The sequence below is a fragment of the Taudactylus pleione genome, unplaced genomic scaffold, assembly GCF_031769625.1.
Source record: "Taudactylus pleione unplaced genomic scaffold, aTauple2 ptg000095l, whole genome shotgun sequence".
Classification (NCBI taxonomy): domain Eukaryota; kingdom Metazoa; phylum Chordata; class Amphibia; order Anura; family Myobatrachidae; genus Taudactylus; species Taudactylus pleione.
In genome coordinates this window covers 22,656,731-22,681,734 of record NW_028284497.1, presented here as the reverse complement: position 1 = coordinate 22,681,734, position 25,004 = coordinate 22,656,731, and positions in this window count along the sequence as shown.

The following is a 25,004-nucleotide window of genomic DNA, read 5'->3' as shown; positions in this document are numbered from 1 at the left end:
GAAGCCATTCCAAATTTCTCTCCCACGATAACAAACCTATTTGAAGTATAAATTGACCACTACAGAACTTCCCAATAAACAGCATATCTTGATGTTTATTCACAAAATAACCATCACTCTTAATCAAAGCATTACAGCTTGATAACCTTGCTGTGTATATGAACAAAGACTCCACCATAAATTCCCTTACTGCCTGCTGCCCACAAACATCACATTTATATCACAGCCAACCAGCCATATATAAAACGAATATATGAATAGCACTTTACCAACTACAATCTACCACTTGTTAACACAAAACACTGCAAGCTTAAACTACTGTACATATCACTTAATTATTAAACAAATCATTAACCATGCCATGTAAGCCAAATCCATATATTTAACCAAAGCTATGTAATTAATCCATTATATGTTTTATACTTAGCATTCTCCTGGGTCATTGAGGCCCATCTTTCTTCTATGCCTCCCACAGCGTGAGTGACCTCTATCCTTATAGTGTCTTTGAGTTCTGGGCTCTCTCTGGCCATCCAACCCCCCCTCACCTTACCTGATAGGTGCGTTCATTAAAGGGGTGTTTCAACTGAAACTCTTGGTCAGTTGAAGCTAGTGGGAGTGGTTCTAAACCTTATGTGTGAACTGTCTAAGAGAACTGGTAGAACCAGTTCTGGGCTCTCACTATAATGAATAATGTTCACATTCTGTGATTATAACTGTATAAGAATGTAATATTCATATATACATATTAATTGATTAATAATTAGTCTACAAATGATGATATTAATATACATGCTCTTTCACAGTCTTTTAAAGATACTTATCAATACAATTTCCAGCACTTAGTGCTGTTCGAGAGAATAAAGAATTGAATCACATTGCAATACTTTGAACATGAAATAAGTTTTTACTAATACTTAAACATTTTCTGTCATATTTAAACATGCTATCTGCAGATCAGTACCTGTTACTATCTGTATAGTCAGTCATTAAATAGCTTATAATATAGTTTATTAAAATAAATAGATACATTACCATTGCTGTGTGATACTTTATTCCAAAATTATCATCACTTTTAGACAAATGCTTTCTGTAAATTGCAGTTACAAAAAAAAATCAAAATAAATAAATCTTGCTGTTCAAATCTGTTTAATTTTACAAAACATCTTAAGAAAAACATTTGGATTAAACAACTCTTCTACTATTCACCAGATCATAGATATTTCCCTGGGTTTGTTTTGACTGCAACTAGTGCTCACAGCTTTTTAATTTTCTCCTACTGACACTATCAATTTCTTTTCATTGCTCAGGAGTTTTAGCTGTGCTGAAAGTCCTTGGGCGTACATGGCAAACAGTTGTTTTATCCTAGGAAAAAATCAGTTTACTTTACTATTAGGGCCTGATTCAGACCCACTCACAACCACACAGCGCTCACAAGTGGGTCGATGGTCCCCGACTGTGCATGTGCCGCCTCCGGCATGCGCATGCGCGAGCCCCGTACTGCGACGGCAGCTCTGTCGCAACGGGTCTCGCTACAAGACGGGTCTGCTGTCGATGTTGATTGACAGCTCGCCCTGTTTTGTAGGCGGGGAGGTGGGCGTGGCTGCACAAACGCAGGCGTTCCCTTAGGAACGTCTGGTGTTTGTGGGTGGCCCTACTGACATCACGAGTGATGTCAGTAGTGGACTTCCTGCTCTATTAGGGACTACACCAGGAAGACGGAGGTAACTACCCACTCCACCTAGGTGTTTAAGACTTTAACCTTCTGTCCTTACTGGACAAGTGCCTGGAATATCCCTACGGCACCGACCATACTGCAGTGATACCAGTCGAATTGCTCCAGACTGAGCCCAGGACTGCTATTGAGTGCAGAGCGAGTAAAACGCTAATAGTGTATAACCCTGCTCAACACACACAGTGTCTTATGTTGTTATATGTTTGCATGTGATGTTCGTTTGTGATGTTCGTTTGTCAGTATATGCCAATACCAGTATTAGTGCCTTTTAACCACTCCAACCCCTTTTATATGAAATATAAATGATTTATAATATCTAGTCAATAAAACATTGTTTTAAATAGATTGCTCCAATCTCAGCGTTTTATTTATATAGATTTCCATATTCATTGATTCATGGTTATCGTTAAAACATATTGTATTTCTAATTAATTTCAGTTGCAGACTAATTGCAAGTTTATTGTGGTGACCAATTCATGGTTATTGTTAATACATATCGCACACCAAATTTATTTAATTTACCACTAGCTGTAAGTTAAATTGTGGTGATCAATTCATCTATTTATCCATCATTGACTTGTTTATTAACTGTTGATCTGGATCAACTCAACTACGGACTTTGTAAGTAATATTTACTAAAGTATTAAACACCATTTACATATCTATAATCTGACTTATTGAGGTGTTATATGCGCTGGATGTTCCCCTCCTTTTTTTGTCCACAGTCCATTGTCAGTGTGCTTTATACCACTCCATTTGACGCTTGGCATTGGACTTGGTGATATGAGGCTGGACACCCATTCCATTAAGCTTGCATAAAACTTTTTAACATGCTTTAAAATTGTGAACATATAAATTATTTATCACAATGAACAATGTTAATCCCACACAGTGATGTGCAATGAGAAATAGACACACATACACAAACACACACTTGTGTTCTTAAAGGCAAAGTAAGAATGTAGTCCCCCAAAAATTTTTTAAAAAGGCTAATAGAAATCTCTAGCTACCACTGCAAGAAAGGAAATGAGTGACATGAAAACCTGCTCAGGCCACACAGCAAAGAGAATGAGAGCCACCTACCCACACTTGAAATACTTAGAAAAGTAATTCAAAGATACAGTAAATTTATGTATTGTAGAAATAACACCAGATAAATTCAATGGAAATGATTGTAGGTACCTGAAGAGGTGCCTTATAAAGCCATCAGCTAGGGCCATAACTAGGGTAGTGTGACCAGTGCCATGGCACAGGGCATCACAGGGCAGGGGGCGTTGTTTGGGCTTGTCAATTTTCCTGTTTACCATTCTCAATTGTAGCTTCTTCTTTTATCCCCAGCATCTCCTGGCCTCCACTATCTCTTCCCTGGCCCTTTCCCATGAGGCTATGGCCCTTTTTCGGGTGCACTATCTTATGTTCCTTTTTTCTCTATAGAATGTTCCCTTTAAATGAAGAATGCAGTCAGAATACTGTAAATATCATTTTAATTGATTAAAATCGTGATTTTAACATATGGTAAAAAATATATATATATTCTAAAATTCAGTCTGAGGAGAGGACTAATGGACTAATGGATTCCTCGTGCTTGTTTCTGAATGTGGCATGCATCAACGCGTTTTAGCTTTATTAGATTCATACACTGTGAACCCAGACAAAGAGAGGAAGACAGCACATGGAGACGGTATAGACTGATGAGCTGATTGGAAGCCGCAGACACAGTGTCAGCACACAGACAACCTGGGCTATCACCCAGGATCCCGGCACACACAGACAGTGCAGCAAGGCACTACCGCTTACCACAGACAAGCAGTAGCAAGGTGCCGCTGTATGACCCCGCTACAGAGATAGAAGCATCTCGGCCGACATGGAGGGGTGCGTACTCACGGGTCTCAAGCGGCCCCCATTATAACGCTTTTTTGTTCCATAACATCCTATGGACAACTAAAACAGCCACAGAGACACCAACTAACAGGGAGCTCCCCACCTATGAAAGTACTTACAATACACCACTGAATGAACATCTGGACAAAAGTTACTACCGGACTAATACTTAATTATCCGCCCACCCCCCCATTCCCCCATAATTTACCATAACACCAAAGCACTGTTGTCCTTGTTTATCCACACATTCCCACACATTCACTCCTTCCCTCTGTTGCATATTTGCCAGACCGCTACTGTCCTGTTACATGTGGTGTCTCTCATAACAACTATTAGCCGGCTGTAATATAGGGAGCTCATATCAAATACACCTCACAATTCATCATTATCACAGTGAATTTCACACTATATATATATTTTTTACCATATGTTAAAATCACGATTTTAATAAATTAAAACGATATTTACAGTATTCTGACTGCATTCTTCTTTTAAAGGGAACATTCTATAGAGGTAAGAGCGCTAAGGTAAAACCGCAATCTGTTAATTAACATTTACTTTGAGGTTGGTACCTCCTATTACAGGTGCTCCCACCACAAGTATACTAGGTTTAAGAGCGCATGGACACAAAAACGCTTAATCTTATGGTCCTGTTTGAAAAATGGGGAGGGAGGGGGTGCCAATGCTTTCTCTGGCACAGGGCACCAAAAAGTCTAGTTATGGCTCTGCCATAAACTCCTCCTAATGCAGAGCCCACCTAAGCGTGCATACACAATTATGTACATATATTCACATGCATGCAAATGCACGTACAAATAGCCACACGGCCAGAGCCATAGCTAGACATTTTGGTGCCCTGAGCCATAATTTGCATCGGTGCCCCCCCAAGTTGTAAACAGGGACAGTGCCCGCTACAAAGCGCGTCTGAAAATAGGGTGTGGCCACACTATACTACACCCCAATTTACATTATGAGACAGTAGTTCCCCTTATTCACATTACAATTCATGGTAGTGTCCCTTATACACGTTAGTAATGCCCCTTACACATTATGACCACACAGTTGCAGTGCCCCTTACAGATTATGCCACACAGTAGTAATGCCAATTACACACTATGCCCACAGTAGTAGTGTTCCTTACATATTATGCCCACAGTAGTGCTCCATAAACGTTATGCCCACAGTAGTGACGCCCCTTACACATTATTCCAACAGTAGTGATGCCCCTTACACATTTTGCTCACACAGTAAAATTCCCCCCTGCACATTATGCCCACACCGTAAATATCCCTCCTCCCCCTTACACATTAGGCCAAACAGTAAAAACCCCTCCCCATTACACAGTATGCCAATTAAAATCCCCCATCCCTGCACGTAAAGCAACACTTAGCTTTATAACGAGCCGGGGGGTGGGGGCATTGGGGAGCCGCAGTAAGGGGAATGGCAGTTGGCCAGCAGCTCCTCATCACAGAGCACCTTGGGACTGACTGGGAGATGTCATGACGTCTCTCCCAGTCCACAGTGATACTACCAGAAACAGAGAGGGGGCGCTGTAGCACTGCCCGGCCCACTGTAAAGTATATACTGTAAGTAGCGGTGTGCCTGGCAGTTAAAGAGCCAAGCTCACCGATACTATTAATCATTGTAGCGGGCAGTAGTGGCCATGATCGTAGGTGGAGGCAGCCGGTTCCGCCCACAGAGCAAACACGCTCTGTGTGGACGCACCAGTCGCACCACCCTAGCTACAGCCCTGCACAGGGCGCACAAGGCAAGGATATCTCAGCATGCTCATATTGTAGCAGTCTTTGAACCTACTGGGGCACAAACTGCTGCCAATTATGCAGCAGAGATGACGACTTGTAATGCTCCTCCAATACTCACTCACTAGTTCCATAGATGTACAAATAAAGCTTATCAGGCCGGATGGCAGTATATTGTAATATGATTATTAATAAACTGTTTTTATTCTACCATTAATCCAATATTCTTTGGGCCCTGTGCAGAAATCCTCCCCTGTGCTTTGCTGTCACTCCTGAGCTATATAGGGCCCCTGGCAAAAAGAGACAGCCACATTTCATTGTCAAAGAGCTTGACATCCTTGTGACAGGTGCCATAGAGAGAGTACATTACACTCCAAGGCAATTGTCAGCTTCAGATTTGTGCCGAGATCACTACTGAAATCAATGCTGAGGCACCCATAACCAATTATCCCATAATAAAAGAAGTTAGAAAATGGTAAGTAAGACTTAAAATATATACTGTGTATATATACACAGTATATATTTTTATATACAAAAAAGACACCATTTTAAAGGGACACAATGGTGCGTGTGACCACAAACATGTTATCCAACAACATGTTCTGATCTTTATAGGGTGGTTGGCATTGAGACATATGTGAGTTGTCTTTTTGCCATGTTATTTATTGTTAAAAAAAATGCACTTATTGTGTATATCTTTGAGGGCTATTTTGCAGATGTATATAAATCTAAAAGGGTCTATGATGTAAAATGTAAATACATTTCAAAATCTATAGAACCTAAATTTATTTGTTAAAACAAGGATAACTGCAGTGTTTTGTTAAGTTAAGATACAGTACTATGTTATAAATGTGTTTTATTTTAAAGTAAACAATCTTGACCATTTTACTTTCATTTACCATATTTGTTAAATTTCAGGTGGCAAGACTACAAGCACAAGCTGAAGGAGAAGATAAAGGACCAACAGAACCATGCAAGGGGGACCGTTGGAGGGCAGACTCTCAGACAATAAATGCTTCCTCCATAGGCTTCAATAGTGGGTACCACCGGGTTATTAGCGTTCATTCCCACCAGTGAAGCCTATGGGGGAAGCGTTTATTGGCTGAGATAGCAGGGGGTTCTCCTCTCTCAGCCAATGAACAGTACACCCATATAGTTTTATGGAGAAGACCATTGCTGAAAGCTCATTTGCATAGTACTGTCCTTATAGGACAGTACTAATCCTGTGGAATTTGGCTATTTTGTTTTTATGTTTTACCAAGACTCTGGATGGCTCCATTGACCGAAGAGGACCTGAACCAAGGGGGGATAAGTATTGTTATTTTTAATTTTCAGTGATCAGGGATGTTACTGAAGAAGGGGACTGACCCAGTGGCAGGGAGTAGGTAAGTATGTTGTGTGAGTATCGGTGAGTGTGAGTGTGGGTGAGTGAGTGAATGTGTAATAAAATAAAACATTTGGTGTGTGTATACTGTCAGTATTTTAATATTTTATTTATAAGAGCAGTAACATGCATTATTAGTAAATCATGGTAGATAAAAACAAGCAATAACAACTTTGTATAGAATTATAATATACTTTAAAAGTGAATACAATATAGAAAGATCATTGAAATCACATGCAACATTGTGTGTGTGGAAAGCAATACACATAACGAGTGGCACAATGCAGCAATCTGTAAAGGCTTGATAATTCATATGAATACTCAGAAGAGACCTAGGGCCTGATTCAGAGCCGGACGCTATTTGCGCTCGCTCGTTCAGAAAAAAGGGGTGGCTATTCAAATGAACTGTTCGCTCTTTGCGGTCTGTTCACGCCTCTATGTCTGAACGAGCAAACAAAACTTGCGGTAATTTTTTGGAAAACTACGCCCCCTGGCCACTCGCATCCTACGTCATGTCCGCTATTTATTAGATTAATCGAGTACATCGAAAGGCGAATGAACTGCTCGCTATTCTTGTGGTTGGTTTTTCCTACCGCAATCTTGCGAGCAGTTCTGATTATAAAATAACCCAGTGACGTGGTCAATGACGCTGCTGTATTAATTATGCACACCCATAAAACGCCCGTTTTGACCTTTAGGCACGCCTGCGTTCGGATCTCCACTCCCCGTTTTCAAGCACCTTCCCCTGTTACCACCCACATACGCCTCCTCCTGTCACTCAAAATAGCAGGCATTCGCTATTTAGTGAACAAACAATTTTCAGCCGCATTGACTGGTTCGCACATGCGTATTACTATCCGTACGCATGTGCAGTTGTGCAAACATCGCTCGGAACGAACGAGCGGCCGCTTACGAGTGGCTCTGAATCAGGCCCCTAATCTTTGGTTTCTCATATATGCAAAATGCATGTAAAATTACAAACTGGGACATCAATGTGACCTGAAGTTTGTTCAAGCTGTAAAATGCCCCCATATATCTTCTAAAGTGTCAAGAGTATAAAAGTTATAAGAATCTATGACCATTTATCTCATTACAAGGTTCTTCAAGAATCTTAACTGTGGAAAAATAAGTAAAGTGAGTTATTTTGCCAATATGGGGAAATCCAGTGCATATGGGGTCCTTACTGTATCTCAGCTCTGTGTAAATACTATGTCTCTGCTCAAAAGAACAAATGGTTGGGATTTTAATAAGTAGACCTGAACCCAAGTAAAATATTAGACATGGGAAGTAATCTAAATTTAAATTCAATTTTAAAAAGTGGAAATCCCTATATTTTTATTTAGAAAGGTAGCTTGATTTTTACTGGCCTTTCATTTTATCCACAGTTCAATGTACAGTATTTATGCATTTACTGTTATCAAAGGATCATAGATAAACCCTATGACATCCACACTTCTCTGATTGGTCAAAAAACATTTTTCCATGGCAAACATGTATTGTGGAAATGTTCCCTCACTCTGTCCATGTGAACAAGCATTAAAATAAAAAGGATGTAATTATTTTACCCCAAAGAAAATGGACACAGTATTTATCTTAAACCACTATTGTATGACTCTCCTTGGTGATTGCCTTTCACTGTACCATTTTCCTTATCTTAATCATTAAATATTACCTTTGTCTTCCTGTGATAAACACAAAGCTCAACTTTTACTTTTACTTAGGTTAAAAGTAGTAATTGAATGATAATGATAACAGATCTCACCTTTCATTTTCTTTTTCATTATGTATATATATATATATATATGTATATATATATATATATATATATATATATATGCATATGTATATATGCTGAAGAAACATCTAAATCAAACCTCCAAATGTTTTATAATACTTTAAAGGTATGAATTTATTTTCCAGTGTATGTATAGTATGCAGAATTTTAGAAATCGTCTGCTATATAATTGGGGGCAAGTCCTTTAGATAAGTCTCTGGAATGCTCATCCAGTGAAATATCCCCAATAAACAGGAAGACATACAGATGACGCATCCAAATGCTTGGACTTGGAAGTGCAAAATTATATAAAACTCAACAGTTATAAATAAGCCAAATGTAATTCGCTGAAATAAAATTAATAATGTGGTCATTTTTGAGATCCACATATCAAAAAGTAACAAATTAAGGTGAAAAAATAACTTTATTGCCCATAAAATCCAGGATATTAAAATTAAATCAGAATGAGCCTCAAGTGGCAATGGTACTCTTAGATGAATCCAGGAATATTATAATCCTTTTAGCTGGGGTATACAACTTTCCAGAATTGAAGAGTGAAACTCAAAATTAATGGATTATTTGTGCAGTTTACTTAAAATATCTTTTAAGTGAAAAAAGTATGAGATGTAGTCATTTTCAGAGACATCCTGGGGGAAATTTAAAATGTAGCACTTAGTAATGCTCTTCTGGCTATACATCTGTACAGTTTCTTCCTGGTAATGCCGGGTTCTCATGAAGACAGACTTTAATTTGCAGTCAGTTACAATCTGTGCTAGCCTTTCAGTTAGAGATATATTCAAAATGTCTTGTGCACAGCGTGCTATTGTCAAACAGATACTTAATGCAATCACTAGAGACCTTTCGAATTTGTAGCTGTACTTTTAAGTGCTGCCATAAATGACTCCACCACAGAGAAAGAACAAAACTGATCCAAAGATTTTATTGTGTGTAACACAGTTTTGTGTCTTCATTACAGCATAGGAGTAACCCTACTGAAATATGTCTGTATTTCCTTAGTCTCCACCAGTAAGAAATATAAGAAATACATATAAAAAACATAACTCATTTCTATCTATCTATCTATCTATCTATCTATCTATCTATCTATCTATCAAAAAAAAAGCCCTACACAGGTGTGTATTACCCCTTAACCCAAAATTTAGGGGTATATACAATTAGCCGCAGGGTTTACCCCGTGACTAATTGTTGCGCTGGTGGTGAGTCAATTAATGGGGACTCCACGCGCGGGTGTCCACGAGACCCCGCGCGCGAGTCCCCCGCTGTCGTGCTTTACCTCGCACCTCATGTAGGTGCGAGGTAACAGCTGCATGAAGCCGCCCTTGTCGGCCTCGGACGCGTCAGAAAAACACAATGTTTCCGCACTTCTCGCGGAAACAGTGTGTTCCCGCGAGCGAGGGCACATTTACCGGCGCGGGGAAAAAGCTATTTTATTGAAAAGCTTAACCCCGCGCCGCGGGACTTTCGAGCCCCAATTACTCGCGGGAGAAGTCCCGCGGGTAATTGTATATACCCCTTAGTATCTCAATATAACTAAAATTTAGAGCTAATATAAAATATAGTCACTTTTAGATAGTAAATTGTCACCAAAAACAAATATTGGCACTAAGAAATTTTTTTTATAAAAAGTGACAAATTAAGACAAAATAAATTGTATAATGATTCAAAGCAGCAGTAAAGTGAAACATAAAATCAGATTATCACATAATGTAGGTTCAAAACTTAACTGAATAAAATAAACTGGGCACAATATAAGAAGCCAACGTAAGAATTTAGTGAGAAAATCTAACCCAGAAAAAGGGTAAAGATAAAAGCACCTCAAATTTTTTTTTTTGAATACTTTTCATTGAAACCTATAATACAGATAATAAAAGACCAAAGTGTGGAAAAATTACATTTATCCTTTCTCCTACTTTGCTTATTCAAGTAATTTTATTAATGCTGTATTTTCTAATTTTAATAAAATTATTTTGAAAAAAAATATATACAGTATACAGAATATTATTGTCTTATTGTTAATAAACAGAATTTGAACAAAACTATTTATGAGAGATGTATTAAGCCTTGGAGAGTGATAAAGTGGAGAAGTTGCTCAAAGCAACCAATCAGCTTCTAATTATCATTTCAAATACTGTGCTAGATAAATGACAGTTAGAAGCTGATTGGTTGATTTGTGCAACTTCTCCACTTTATCACTCTCCAAGGCTTGATACATCTCCCCTTTTATCTGCAATTCTAATACATATCCTGTATTTTGTAGAGTGCAACTAACAATAATATCATAAATATAGTTTGTCAGAGGTAGCCAGAGTAGGAGAAAAATAGAGTTTCCTCCTATTCTTGTTTCAACAAAGTAAAATAATAATAATAATAATAATAATAATAATAATACAGATAATAAAAGACCAAAGTGTGGAAAAATTACATTTATCCTTTATCCTACTTTGCTTATTCAAGTAATTTTATTAATGCTGCATTTTCTAATTTTAATAAAATTATTTTGAAAAAAATATATATACAGTATACAGAATATTATTGTCTTATTGTTAATAAACAGAATTTGAACAAACCTATTTATGTGAGATGTATCAAGCCTTGGAGAGTGATAAAGTGGAGAAGTTGCTCAAAGCAACCAATCAGCTTCTAATTATCATTTCAAATACTGTGCTAGATAAGTGACAGTTAGAAGCTGACTGGTTGATTTGTACAACTTCTCCACTCTATAACTCTCCAAGGCTTGATACAGTATATTTCCTCTTTTATCTGCAATTCTAATACATATACTGTATTTTGCAGAGTGCAACTAACAATAAGATCATAAATATAGTTTGTCAGAGGTAGCCAGAGTAGGAGAAAAATTGGGTTTCCTCCTGTTCTTGTTTCAACAAAGTAAAATAATAATAATAATAATAATAATAATAATAATAATAATAATAATAATAATAATAATAATAATAATAATAATAAAAAATAATAACTGTAGTTGTGTCTTTGTGTCAAGTTCTATTACAATGAGTATAGGACAGCTCTCCAGCAAGCATTCAAGCAAGTCACATGTAGGGGGTTTCAGTACAACCTTAAAACTTGTTTATTTTTCTCCCAGAATGGAGCAGCAAATGTGCCATTTTATAAACATATTATAATAATTTGTAAGATAAAGAGTAAATAATAAAATACTTACTTTTAAGATACATAATGTAAATATCTATTCTGTTGTAAAAGAATGGAAACAAATACTATTGATGAACTTTGGCAAATAACTTGCCAGTGGCAAAATTCAGAATTTTCTGCAGGCCAAGTTATTATCAAAGGGCTGGACCCTGGATCTCAGCAGTTAGCATACCAAAAGCCCTACTAAACTAATGATAAAGTTTTATTATATTTACAGTCCATTACAATTTTCCATCCAAGCAGGCTGTCGCAGCTGTACAGAAATTCAGCAGCATATGCGTCCGACTTGAAATTGTGTCAATGCATCTAGAGCAACACAGGTAGATAATATAATACTGTACTATACTGTACTGTACATATTTCACATCTAGTTACACTTAGAGATGTGCGGTTTTGTTTTCCTAAAAACCGCACACACCTGAACTTTGGGGTTCCGAGACGAATCAAGTCCCAGCTAGGATCACTTTTAGAGTGAAGAGTAGAACCGAGACCAAAACCAAAGCCATAACATTAAGGGTGGTTTTGCCAAAACCAAAGCACAAGGGTCCGCACCCATAGTTACACAGAGTTATGCTAGTGACATGCTAGTGACATGCTTACTCCAACATAATTTGGGGGCATTAGTCCACAGTGCCCACACATTTAGATCACATAGATCCAGGAAATGTAGAAACAGCATGTACTTCCTCACAGAGGCGTAACTAGACTTTCCGGTGCCCTGTGCTAGAGAGAGCATTGGCGCCCCCCCCCTCTCTCATTTTTTAAATAGAGACATAAGATAGTGCACCTGAAAAAGGGCCATGCCCTCATGGTGAAGGGCCGGGGAAGAGATAGGGGAGGCCAGGAGATGCTGGGGATAAAAGAAGAGGAAGCTACAAGTGAAAATTATAATAAACAGGAAAATTGACAGGCCCAAACAGCGCCCCCTGCCCTGCGGTGCCCTGTGCCATGGCACTGGTCAAACTACCCTAGTTATGGCTCTGCTTCTTCCTTTATATTTCACCACCAAAATCTAGTGATAATGGTGACAGTGTTAATCATTAGGATTGACATTCTGTAAATATCTCTGCTGATGGCAGTATAAAATCTAAGAGTTGTTAATATTTGGAGCTCAATGTAATAGAAATATAGTATTCTGTTATCACTGTCCATGAGCTCCTTTTTGATTTATAAAAACAAATTTTATGAATTCTCAGTATTTGATGTGTTAAACTTTTTATTGTACCTATTCTGTTACAACGGTCTACTCTTATCAGCTGCATTGTGAGACTATAAGAAAGCAAATGTATCTTTGTCTGCTTTGACACAAGCCTAGATGTAATAAGCAGTATATCAGTTCATCTAAAGAATAATGCAGAGACAGGAAGTTTGACGGCAATAATTGTGTTCTTTTCTTATCTGCTTGAATTTCCATTATTTTATTATCTTATATTTACTGCACACCTACTATGACAATCTTTGCATCTTACTATTATCAGTCTACCTCTGAAATTTGAAAGTTTTGTAAATAAAATGTTATAAACAGTAATAATATTTTTGTAGTAGTAAATATACTAAGTGGCTGCGTTATTCGGTCCATCTCCAGGAACAGCAAGTTGCTACTAAGGAAAACACCCCAAAAAAGTGCCAGGACTGGCTTGCTGAATGTTGTAGGCTGCATGTAAAGAACAATACTATTTCACTATATAGTATATTACCATTAACCATGCTCCTACCGCCCAGAGGTTTTATGGGACTAGCCCCCTACTCCCACTGCTCAGCTGGTTGTTCCTAAGAAGGGGGAACCCCACTTTTTAGAGTCCTGACTTTATGAGAAATTCCAGCCGTGGGCTGACCAGTTTGGGGCTTCTTAATGAAATGGCAGGGGGACACTGTGTGTGTCTCCCTGCTATAGCATTACCCTCCATGCTGGTTCAGCCCAGTGCTGTTTTTTGGAAAATAGGGGGAACCCCATGCTGTGTCCCCACCCCTCCTGATTTTCCAGTGCCATCTGTGGCTGAGAGGTCCGGGGCTTGTTATGGAATTGGGGGTACTCCATCCAGAATTAAAGTAACCAGTTCTTCTGTTTTAGACATAAAACAGCCTGCACAGATCATACTGATTGGTGCAGTGCTTTGAATCTGCAGCAGATTGACGGTGGATTCATACTTGTATTTGACAGTGGAGTCATAAAGGGGACAATCCGATGGAGTTTTAGACAGCTAAAATATGTTGGGTATCACTGGTGCTTTGCAATAGATGATTTTGTTTTTGGACAGACACCCTTACTGTACTTCAGTTGCACTTGCACATCTCTCCATGTGTAAGGCACCAGAAATACAAATTACAGTGGGGCAGATGTATAAAGCTTTGGGAAGTGATAAAGTGCAGAGTGATAAACGACCAACCAATCAGCTCGCAATTGTCATGTTACAGGCTGTGTTTGAAAATTTAATAGTTGGGAGCTGATTGGTTGGTCGTTTATCTCTCTCTACTTTATCACTTCCCAGAGCTTCATACATCTGCCCCAGTATGCGGAACTCAATTTTGTTTTACTGCACTGCTTTACTTAATAAGAATTGGCAGTGAAGAGGGTAAAGCTGACAAAGGTTGTATAAACCAAAACATTGATTTATTGCTGGAGGTCTTTGTGATTCTTTATTTAACATATCCGTGAGTGCCGCCAATCTTCAATATATGTATTTTACCCTGTGGAAGCCACCTGGAAAATTGTATTTAAAACAGCAATTGAGAGCCGAGCGTCAAGGCTATTATATAAATATGCACACAGTTGGCTTTAATCCACTGCCCTTCACCAGCTGCAGTGCTTGAGGTATGTGACCATACATTTAAATATAAAAATCATACAGACTCTGCACTCACCTTATTTTTACTCCTTCTGTATTTTATTTAAATTCAGGGAATGTTGGCTCTAAAATATTGCAATCATTTGTCAAGGCGGCCAACTGCATCAAAGTCTCCCCATTTGGCCAGTCCCAACACTGACTCACAGAAACATGAGCATAGCTTAGCATCATTTGTCACCAGGTATCATACAGATTTTATACACAAGCTCTGCTTTTTTTCATGGGTTTAGGCTTGCTAGCTCATTGGCTTAAAGAGATAGAACCTCTGCTAATCATATCAATTAAGGAGCCTCGGCTGACAAGAATTGGCTTACGTATGGAAAAATTGGGTGCTCTTAATTGATATGCTTGGGTGAGGTTTCTGCCTCTTTTGGTGTAACCTGGAAGTAGACAAGGAGTTACACACATGTAAAACATTGAGAACTACAACTAATTGATACTCTGGGCCTGATTCTGAGTCGGACGCATCCACAGCAGCTTTTGGTGTCTCTCGTGGCAACATACTGTTAATATGTGGGTACTATTTGTGGTGGAATGCAGGTTATAATAGTAGACACCAGTAAAACCCAGATACAGGAGGCAGTCTCATTACTTAACAAGTGTTTAATTTATTAAAGTTTACTAGAGGTCTTTGTACAGCCACACTCACAGTTATATAGTCAGTGTATTTGGATAGATCTGAGCTTGAGCAGGAAAGACAGAGAACTGGCTGGTCATGTATGAGGGAAGCTGTGAAGGAAAATGCAGGATATATGCAGGGTCTCTGGAGCTAAGTGGCACTGTAACTTAGCATTTTGCATGCAGATACATCCGCAATCACACACATAGGCATGCCACATATCATTTTTATCTGTAGGAGCTGCTTGTGCATTCTATTTACATCACTTTGCGAATATGGGGAATTTGAAGGTAAAAACTTTAACGAAAAGACGCTCAGCACTACTGAGTCACGCCATAGCATGGCACGTCTAGAAGGGCTACAAAGAACTATAACATTATCACCATTGAGCTGCTGACATCTGAGTACAATGTTCTTTATTTTGTTACACGTGTCTACAGTACATACCTGGTCACTTTTTTATTACTCTCTTTTATTGCTCTTATTTTGTATATTTTTAAATAGTCTAAATCCATTTATAAATTTATTATTTTTCATGGTTCACATGTAATTTTATGTTTTTCACTATCCTGTGAGGAGCATTTTTTGTTTCAATAACACACTGCTTACTGATTTATTACTGCCGCTTACAATTACACATCAACACAATGGGGTAGATGTATGATAGATGTTATACATGTTATAACATGTAGATGTTATGGCGGCACTTGACGTGCCGCTATAACGTTTCCTGCCTTACCGAGGCAAAGCAGGAAGCACTACCGATGAGATGTAAGAACATCTCATCGGCCGGAGAGGGGGAGCATTAACCCCCCCTCCTGGCTCTACCCACTAGAGACCACAGCGCATCAGCCTAGTGCTGATGCCCGGTGTCTCTGTCCCGGCCGGCTCCACTGAGCATGTGCAGGATCTCACAAGTATCGCGAGATCCCCGCGTGCAGCCTGGAGCCGGCAGCAGGTACAGCGCTGTCCCTGCTGTGGAGATAGGATAGCACCAGGCTGTAGCTATCGATAACGACAGCTACAGCGGGCCGAACGGTCAGGCAATCTGACCGTTCGTTCATGGCCCAGGCTATCGGCGCTGCTATCTTGTAGATAGCAGCACCAATAATGACAGGGGTGCATAGCGCCTCTGTCATTTACTGCCCAGACCCCTGATCATACATCGGGGAGAAGCGGTATCAGCGCACCTAACGTGTGCTTATACCACTTCTGGGCTTCTTACATCTCCCCCAATATATCACATAGCGCTTCTTATATAGCATGACTACACATCTGTAGAGCAGTAGAGTACTCCACATTTGAACACTTACTTACATATGCTAATGTGAGAATCCGCCTGTCTATGCAAAAAATATGTGCATATGCATGTTAAAGCCTATCCTACCCATTGTGTATACGTCGACAGCCATAACTGTCATCATTATTATCTGGACTTGCATCCACCCCATGCTGGGTGCAAAAGATCTGTCTGAAACAGGTGTGCGAGGTCTATCCACATGCAGCGATCATGCGCAAAAGCTGGCACATACGCCCATGACACTCCTAATAGACATTGCCATGGGTTCATGTGGTTGTCACCAAGATTCTGCCCAGAAACACCCATTTTATAAAGAGTGTGCTCCGTTGACAGATGGATCAATCCATACACAAAAGCAAACTCCATCTGTGTGCACATACTCATCTGGAGCATGCACAGACACTTACTTCTATCTTTGGTACATGCGCAGTATACAGACACCCGCAGGATCTGTGAGCATTTCCACCACCATCCCAATCAGGCTCTCTGTGTATACAATTGGGAAAAAAGATGCAATTCAAGTCTTCCTCTTTGCAAATTACCCTAAGCATGTGGTGGGGAAGAACTTGTATGATACAACTTTATTTCAAGAAAAGCTTAAAAATATCAGAATAAAGTATTTCAAATGCATACAATAAACAGATTAATATTTATGTATGTGCATTGTTTTGTGAATCCCTTTAATGAATGCATATTCAACTTGGAAAAACACTGGCATTAAACTGCAGTAAGTCAATTAGCTTACTGATATCTATAAACACGTGAAACTACGGACATGAATAATGTATTTTAATGAAAAGATAATCTCCTTAATATTATAATTTACTTTAACATTTGCAAATTTGAATTTAATAAATAGGGCACTGAGACGCTAATAAGGCTAAATAATAATTTAGAGCATGTTACAGTGCATACATTTATCATTATTTTGATCATAATGATCAATGCGTACTTTAAATTTGAGATGAAAAATGCTGAACAGAACATTCACATTGGTTCCATAGGGCTTATCAGTGCACAATGTATAAAACTATTAAGTTTAATGCTTCAACAGCATATTTTCCAAGCCACTTATTCTGATCCTTAGCTTGATCTGCTGCCCCAATGAATTTCAATAGTTTTGCATATCCCAAATGCATTTATTTGATGTCTTGCCGCATAAGTTTTTTTTTTAACATTGCCATTAATATCTCTGAGATATTTCAATATTCAGATTTTCGACCCCCTTGTCGACACTTTAACATGAAATTCTAACTTCAACTGAATACACAATTACATATTTGTCCTCCATTTTGAGACTAAAGGTGCCTACACACAGTGATATGTTACACGATTTGCCCGATTCAGACGCATCATGACGACAAATCGTGTAAAATATACCCAAATCGTTAGTGTCCACTCACGATCACGATGCTGATGTGCGTCCCCTTAGGTCGTACATCACATCTTCGGATCTGCCGTGCTGTAGGGCAGGTTTTCCGATCTCGTACACGATGTGGTGCAAATCGTGATTACTTTTTACTCATGGTCTATCGCGCGATCTATCGCACGTCAGATAACTTGACTAACAGATCCCTGTACATGCCCAATCGCCATCTTGTGCAGCTTCATGATTTGAAGGAGAAGGACGCGATTTTCAGCTTGCACACCTGATGTCTGGATTTCAGTATTTTGGTGAGTATTGGTGCTACATAGATGCACCTAACCACTGTCCAGCAATGTGAGCCACCCACTGTCCACCTATAATGCATGACCCAGTCACCGCCCACCTATATGAGGTGGTCAGTGGCTGGGTCATGCATTACACACATTGTCTACCAATGCGAGCCACCCACCTACCCACTGTCCACCAATGTCACCCTCCCTCTGAACTCCTAAAAGTATAAAGCTTGACCCAGCAACTGCCTGACTATATGAGGCAGTCGGTGGCTGGGACATGCATTGTACACCACCTACCCACTGTCTACCAATGTCACCGGTCACCTATTAATTACCTAGAAAACATTAAAACACCATAACAAACATATTAAAACACCATAACATGAACAAGCACACTTAAAAATTTACCTAAAATTTAAATATATATACATTACAAATACAACCAAACATAACATTAAAGATCATAAAACTATTTACAATTATTAATAAAACTGTATTTGTCCATATTTTTCTTTTTCCTAGGAATGTCTATGGATAAGTACAGAGAGTTCATCACCAGATTCCTGGAGCTTCAGGAGTCCAAAGAATGTCTATGGTGGATAAGCTGTAGAAACTACTCCAATAAGTCCAAAAAAATGGCAGCGTTGGAGGAATTGGTCAAGTACAGCCATATGTATTGCGCTGATGCTTTAATAAATTTGCACACAGTGTATGTGAAGGAACAGATGAAGGTGGAAGAACCAAGCATTCCGGAGCAGCCGCCGCCGATATCTATTAGCCCACGCTGTGGTACTACCACCTAATGTCTTTCATAAGCGAGCAGGAGCCACAATGTCAGTCTCTGATGTTGATGGCCGAGCGAGAGTGAGAAGAGGAGGCGGCAGAAGAGAGTGGACTGTCTGAGGCTGTTTTGGTAAGTAGAGACACAGTTCATACACCAAAACCTTTTTTTTTTTTTTTGTAAACATTTTTGAGAAATCAGAAATGTCTACTTTAGTCAGTTATCTCAGACAGTCCTCCTGCCATGGCACTGTACCTGGTATAGGCCATATACTCCTCCCTCACTTCTTTGGCACTTGCTGTCGATGTTGTTTGATTTGGTAATGCAGACACTGATGTAAACTGGACAATCTCCTCTGGACAATCTCCTCTGGATGTCCTTCTGGCCTAGCTGTACCTGGTCGCAATTGTGTAGCTTTTCTTCGCAAAAAGTTATGCAGCACACAGCACGCCAACATGACCCAGTCTATCTTGTCCACATGTAGGTTTATGGTGGTGTGGAAAATGTGGAGCCAGTTACTCAGTATTCCAAATTCATTTTCCACAATGCGCCGTGCCCGGGATAGACGATAGTTGTAGATCCTCTTTTCTCTGGTCAGGCCCCTCTGTTCAAATGGCTTCATCACATGTTCATGTAAAGCAAAAGACTCGTCTGCGACGAAAACATAATTTAGGCTGTTCTTTGTCTCATCTAGGGATGGCATGTTGAGGGTTTTGTTGGTGAGTCTCTGGTAGAATGCTGTCTGTTTGAAGGACCCACCATCCAAAGCACGGCCATTCTTGCCAACATCCACAAACAAAAATTCATAGTTGGCATTCACAACTGCCATGAGAACGATGCTGAAGAAACCATTATAGTGATGCTGCTGGCAGGTGGGTTGATGCGTACTGTATATGTTTTACATCAATGGCTCCTCCGCAGTTAGGGAAATTCCAACTTTAGAGATGGTCTTCCACTCATCCACGGTGTTTGGAAACTAGAAATATAGTAAAAAAAGGGTTAAAACATGACCATAAAATTTTTCTCCATTTTTTCCTATACAGACTCCCTGAATTGTCAACAACTCTGGACATCAGTCTGATCGGGGACAGCGAGGTGGATATTTCATCCCCATGCCCACCAATCATTGAACCCCCAGCATCTTCCGCACCTCCCCAAAGGAAAAAAACGGCAGGGGAGAAAGCAGCAGCATCAGCAACCCACTGAGCCAGAGGACATATTCCTGCAGCAGGCAGAACAAAATCCTCCACAGAAACCCTGTCCACATTGATGACTTTACGTCACATATAAGGAGTTCCAGTGGCTGCTCTATGAGCTGCTGATTAGGGCTCTAAATTCAAATCTGCATATATCAACATAAAATTTGGTGATAATGCTGTTTTTTACATTTTATATGCATAGTTTAAAATTTATATATCAAAAAATTGTATTCATTACTGTGCAGTGTTGTTGACACAGTGTTGTTAATGCAGACATATTGGCTGACAATACTGTTATTTAAAGTGTTAAAAAAAAAAAGATAAAAAGTTTTTCTTTCACAAGAAACAAATATGTTTTTTTTTCTTACCTTGCAATACTGGTACTGTAGCACTTTAACAATAGCCTTGCAGGTCTTTGGGATGATGGCGCCCAAGGACTGAGGGGAGATAAGGGTCCCAAACTTCAGGTCTTCCAGTGACCTTCCTGTAACCAGATACTTCAGGGTAGCCACCAGCCTCTCATCAGCAGGGATTGCCCTCCGTAGCCTTGTCTCCTGCCTCCGGATGTGGGGGGTCACCATACTCAGCAACTCCTGGAAGGTGTAGTCGTCCATGCGCAAGTAGTTGGGGTAGTCGTCCGGGTTGTTCTCCTTGATCTCCATCAGCAGGGAAATGTGAGAGCGAGTATCCCTTTGCAGCAGCCACTCCCTGGTCCATCATGCTCTCCTCCTTTGCTGAGACCTCTCCTTCATCACCTTGACCCCAGCATAGGCGACCAACACTCTATACCGATAGGCATCCATCAGCACAGAATTCAGGAACAGGATAGAATGCAGGTAGCACACACACTCAGGTAGAACACACTTTGTAAAAGGCAAGCCAAATACAAAGCAGAGCACAGTAGCAATGTACAGGGTACAGCAGGTATACACCAAGCCAGGGGCTGGCTGGCAACTTTTAGCCTGGGGGGAAAATGCATACAGGCGGCCCTGGCAGAGGAGTAGCGTGTGTGTCCGAAGAATATGCGTGCTACGGCGCCCCCCCTCCAGTGTTCCAGGGAGGAGGCGGGTCCATATCGGATTAATATAAGGTAAAAATAAAGATTAGGGCAGCCCCCTGTCGTAGTGCCCATATGCAGTGCCCCCGTGTGCCACAGGAGAGAACACCCTTATGCAGGCCTCCAGTAATGCCCCCAGTAGTAGTCCCCCCCTTTGTAGTGCCCCCAGTAGTAGTAGTAGTCCCTCCATTTGCAGTGCCCCCAGTAGTAGTAGTCCCCCCCTTTGTAGTGCCCCCATTAGTAGTAGTCCCCCCCTTGTAGTGCCCCCAGTAGTAGTAGTCCCCCCCCTTTGTAGTGCCCCCAGTAGTAGTAGTAGTCCCCCCATTTGCAGTGCCCCCATAGTAGTAGTCCCCACCTTTGTAGTGCCCCCATTAGTAGTAGTCCCCCCCTTGTAGTGCCCCCAGTAGTAGTCCCCCCTTGTAGTGTCCCCAGTAGTAGTAGTCCCCCCCTTGTAGTGTCCCCAGTAGTAGTAGTCCCCCACCCCCCTTGTAGTGCCCCCAGTAGTAGTAGTAGTAGTCCCCTTATAGTGCCCCCAGTAGTAGTAGTCCCCAGTAGTAGTAGTCCCCCCCTTGTAGTGCCCCCAGTAGTTGTAGTCCCCCACCCCCCTTGTAATGCCCCCAGTAGTAGTAGTCCCCCCTTTGTAGTGCCCCCAGTAGTGCCAGACACCCCCCCCCAGTAGACACACGTAATATAAAAAAAAAAAAAAACTTACCTGAATCCCCGCTCCCGCCGCCGCCATCTGCTCCTCCGTCTGTCCTCCCGGGCCGGGCCGCTCTGCATTATGGGAGAGACGTCATATGACATCATGACGTCTCTCCCATTACCCACTGCGGGAGCCGGAAGATGGAGCGGCTCCCACAGTGGGCACAGCAGCAGCAGCTAATGAGAGTCTGACAGACTCTCATTGGCTGCTGCTTCCAACAAACACACAGCTGCCGGAGCCGGCGGCTGTGTGTTGTCAGTGTAGCACTGACCGAACTCCGTCCGGTCAGCGGTACACGCGGTGCAGTCTGTGTCACAGTGACACAGACTGCACCGACCCGCGGCCCGCATGACGCTGCGGCCCGGGGGGCACATGGCACCCTGCCCCCCGGCCCAGCCCGCCACTGCACCTAGCCCACTAGTAGCAGAGCAGAATGTGCACAGAGTTAAAATGAAGCCTGCTTTTTTACCCCCTAGCTAGCCCCGCCCATTATTTAAATTTCCAACCAATCGTGAAGATCCTCATGTGTTGTTTGGTAAGCTCAGAATTTATCGTGCAGGATCTCACGATTTGGACATCGTACACAATGCACGATAGATCATGAGATCGTGTATCAAATTGGCGGCTTTTTACACCAAATCGTGTGCAGAACTGCTGGGGAAATTTCAAGGGAAATCGTACACGATGTTGGATCGTGAGCATATCGCCAAGTGTGTAGGCACCTTTATCCATGCAGTTTTGTTGTAGTTAAAGGCAATTGATATTAGTTCTTGCATTTTTGAACCCAGAAACTGCATCTGAGATGTCCACGCAATAATTCTATTTTATCTGCAACCTTTTATGGTGCTGTTTTACTTATATTAATTAATGATACAATTACTACACGATAACAAAAAGTAAATCAAATTCCATCAATTGTTCAAAGTAAGAAGAACGCTACAGTCTAGTTAGTAAATATTGAAACATCTGGCTTCATTTCACTTGAAATTTCAGAAGATGACACTGTACAACAGATCAACTTATTATCATATTTATAGCACTGCCCAAATGGTACATAAAAGGCTAAGTATATGGTAATAAAATATCTCTACAATATTTTTTTTTTTAAAGAATGAAATTGTGCAATTAAATAGGCAAACTTATGTTATTTCCATTGATGTTACTATTAGAAAAAAAATAGTTGATATACAGATGTCTCCTCTTGTATCTTTTCCGCTTGTACAGCAAATGTGCACACGTATCATGCCATGTGACTCTGATACACTATTTAATAGCGTCAATCTGGTACGCATATTAGTATCTTGTCTATATCTCAAGGTGACAATTTTTATTACACTTGCCTTGCCTTCTTCCTTATTTGTTACAGATTTATACTTGGAGAAGCGAATGCTAGAAGAGGTTTTTACCCTCAATACTTACCTGATCAGGAAAGAACCTTCAGATAAGCTATTTATGAGTGTCTATCCGGTATGCATGTATTAACTTTATTATACAAAATCCCAAGGTGACAATTACTACTACACTATTAGGCGCTCCCCCACTTGTAATATTTACTATTTATTATTTTATAGTTTTTTTTATATTAAGCTAATACAATGATATGAGTATAACCTTATTTTTCAATGAACATAGTTGTAATTCTTTAAAAACACAGAAAAATACTTAAACATTGTATGATTTGATCATTTGTTATATAGAGGAAACCAAGCCGCTGTAGTTATACTAAAAGAGCTTTATGCTGGAGCAATGCTGAAGTTATTATCATCATCACAAAGCGGCTTCTGCAGCTGTTCACTGTAACTTGTGCCAGCGCTAAATCTCCATGGCACAGCTGACCGCTGCCACTATTCTTATACATTTTTTGTAGTAAATATTTAATTCAATAAAAATAAACAAATTATACGGTACTGTATGTCTTCCCATCCTCAATATATCTTCATTTGCTTTTGTTATTCCCTTATACAGCTACAGTGTATTTGTCCATTTGCTTCTTTACCATGGCTCTGGGAACATGTAAACACATTTCATCACAAGTCTCAAAGCATTTAGCTTCAGTGTGTTTAGTGTAACTTGCATTTAAAGTGCCAAGAGAAAAGTCAGCATGGTAGTCACATTTGCTCATAAATTTCCTCCAGCGAGGTCTTTTCCAATATAACATGAACATTGTGTTACTGAGTACAGGAAATATATTTTTATTCTTTAGTAATCAATATAAGGAGGAAAATTAATGACATCATGCAAACGATTCCGATGCTTTTTCTAAGCTGATGCCAAGCATCATATGAAAAATATTGGTTTGAGTAAGGTTTAAATTTTATTATATTAATTAACAGCACAAACAGGGCGCCCACTGAGATTTTGTTACCAGTGGGCGCCCAGTGGCCCCCTTCCTACAGCCGGAGGCTGGAGCTCACTCCTGAACTCCACCTTTCAGCTCCCATAGTGAGTGTAGGAAGAGATATCATGATGTCATGATATCTCAATGTCTTTCACGCTGTGTCGAGCGCGAGGAGCTGTCAGACGGCGATGGGCACAGGAGCAGGGATTCAGGTAAGTACAGTGTTGTGTGTGTGTGTCTGTGTTTTTATGTGTAAGGAGCACTACTACTGTGGGCATTGTATAGGGGCACTGCTAGTGTGGGCATTGTACAGGGGGCAATACTTCTGTGGGCATTGTATAGGTTGTCATACTGCTGTGGGTATTGCATAGTGGGCACTACTACTGTGTGCATTGTATAGGGGGCACTACTACTGTGGGCATTATGTGTAAGGGGCACTGCTACTGTGGACATTGCATAAGGGACACTACTACTGTGGGCATTCTGTGTAAGGTGCACTACTACTGTGGGCATTACATGAAAGGTTCATTACTACTGTGGGTATTATGTTTATAAGGAGCAGTACTATGGACATTGTGTATAAGGGGCACCACTGTGGGCATTGTGTATAAGGGGCACTACTGTGTGTCGTAACGTGAATACGGGACACTGCTATGTGGTGTAAAGTGAATCAGGGGCACTATGTGCTGTGTAATGTGAATAAGATTGTGCTCCTGTGCGGCGTAATTAAAATTGGGTGAACTATTCTGTGGCCACTCCTTTTTCTTGCAAGACCACACCCA